Below are 2,500 nucleotides of genomic sequence, written 5' to 3'. Positions count from 1 at the left end.
AATGGACGCGTTTCTGAGAAGGCTCTTGAGGTGATGACGTTTGGAAGAAGAGGAAGAAAAGAAGAAGAAAGAAAAGGACGAGGAAGACGAGGAGGAGGAGGAGGAAGAGGAGGAGGAAGAGGGGTAGGACCTGAAAAGGTGTCGCCTCTGAAGCGAGACACCTGCCTAGGAACACTCAGCAGTCAAGTGAATGATTACAAAGGCCAACTCGATGATCGGTGGGGAAGGGATCAACGCATGACAATGCGGGACAAAAGAAGAAAAAAGAATATATATATATATATATATATATATATATATATAATATACATATATACATATATATATATATATATGATATACATGTATACATATGTACATATATATATATATATATATATATATATACATACACATACATACATACATACATACATACATACATACATACATACATACACACATACATATACCAAAGGTTCCCTCCCCCTTACACGGGGGGGGGGGGTAGCCAAAAGGAAAAAGGCATAGAAACCATTCTCACCCATTTCATTCCCAACATATTCCACTCCCCTTCACCCTCATCCCTTCCTATCATCACGTCCCCTCCTGGATGACGGGTCATCCCTGCATCCTATCTATTGCCTTGGGTCAGAAGCAGTGTCGCAAGACACAGCACATTCACAGCAAGGCCGCTTCATAAATTCGGCGACCCCTCCTCTCCGTCCCCTCATGCAGAAAAGGAGAAGACGGGGAGAAATCCCTTCGGGCTGCGTCAAATTATTTCTCATACATACTTCCTCACCCCTCATCCCCCACCCACTCCCCCTCATGCATCACAGCATCATCCATACACAACACTTCTCCATTCACCCCTATCTCCTGTTCTCTCCCGTCCTTCCTCAACAGACACTCCTCTCCTTTGTAATGCCCCTTTTACCTCATCCATCCATCTCATCCTACGACGCCCCTTCATATTCACTCCTCCCATCTCTGCCTTCCACACCTCTTTTAATAATCTTTCTTCACTCATTCTTCCCGTGTGTCCAAACCATCCTAATACTCTTTCATCAACCCTATCTCCCAACTCCCTTTCCACCCCTGTTTTCCTCCTCACCTCTTAATTTCTCACTCTATCTAGCCTAGTAACCCCTATCATACTTCTCAGACATTTCATCTCAAACACATTGAAACTCCTTGTCTCTTCCTCTTTTATGTTCCATGTTTCTGCCTCGTACAGTTCTATGGGTACAATCACTCCTTCAATCACTCCACCTCCTCTTAGCATTTATTCCCAGATGTCTATTTCTCATTAAACTTTTTAATCCACCAAAGCATTTACTCGCTTCTCTCAATCTACATTCTACCTCCACCCCCACTCCTCCTTTTCCTACCACATTCGCACCCAAGTATCTAAAACTATCCACTTCCTCCAGTCTCTCTCCCTTAATACTCACTTCCAGCCTGCTGTCACTCTCTCCCCTTGTACATCTCATCACCTTACTTTTGCCCACATTTATCTTCAGCTTCCTTCTTTCACACACCTTCTCAAACTCTGTCACTAACTTCCTCAATCCCTCCTCTGATCCTGCTACAAGCGCAGTGTCGTCAGCAAACAACAACTGGCTTATTTCCTACTTTTCTCCATTTTCTTTAACCATATCCAACCCCTGATCCACTACCCTTGCATTCATCTCTCACACCACCCCCATCCATATATAGATTGAACAGCCAGGGCGACATAACACATCCCTGACGAAGTCCTACCTTTACCTGAAACCATTCACTCTCTCCAATTCTAATCCTAACATAAGTTCTACTACTCTCGTAAAAACTCTTAACTGCTCCTAACACCTTTCCTCCTATCCCATATATCTGCAAAATCTCCCACAGTACCTTCCTGTCTACCCTGTCGTAAGCCTTTTCCAGATCCATAAAAGCCCAAAAAACATCCTTACCTTTTCCTATAGCTTTCTCACATATCTGTCTTACCACAAAAATCTGATCTAGACAACCCCTGCCTGTCCTAAAACCATACTGTTCCTCACCAATTACTCCCTCTGTTCCTCTCCTAATCCTCCTAATCCTCCCATAAACCTTCCCAACTACACTCAACAAGCTGATCCCTCTGAAACTACTACACTCACACTTGTCCCCCTTTCCCTTGTAAAGCGGAACTATACATGCACTTCTCCAGTCCTCCGGCACTCTACCCTCTCTTAAACAAACATTACATAACCTCACCAGCCAGTCCACCATAACTGTACCTCCTTTCCTCAGACATTCTGCATGGCATCCATCCAGACCAGGTGCCTTACCTGCTCTCATCATCTTGACAGCTGCTTTCACTTTATCTTTCCTTATTTCTCCTCCATTTTCCTCACTCATCACGGTCATTTTCTTAGCATTTCCTACTGCAACTACCTTTCCCTCCCTATCCTCCTTCACATTTTGCAACTCCCTAAAATACTCTGCCCACCTTCCTCTCACTGCCCTCTCTTCCATTATCATATCTCCATCT

At 44.0% G+C, this 2,500-nt stretch overlaps 1 protein-coding gene across 1 annotated transcript in view; it reads right to left on the bottom strand.

The window, feature by feature from the left end:
• The window catches only part of LOC143025921 (uncharacterized), a 16,967-nt gene that overhangs the window by 10,519 nt on the left and 3,948 nt on the right, over positions 1-2,500 (bottom strand). The gene's annotated exons all lie outside the window — the stretch shown is intronic.

This window comes from Oratosquilla oratoria, chromosome 6 (assembly GCF_046742065.1).
Source record: "Oratosquilla oratoria isolate Oo_2021 chromosome 6, ASM4674206v1, whole genome shotgun sequence".
In the NCBI taxonomy this organism is placed as follows: domain Eukaryota; kingdom Metazoa; phylum Arthropoda; class Malacostraca; order Stomatopoda; family Squillidae; genus Oratosquilla; species Oratosquilla oratoria.
This window is presented reverse-complemented; position numbering and strand designations above follow the sequence as displayed.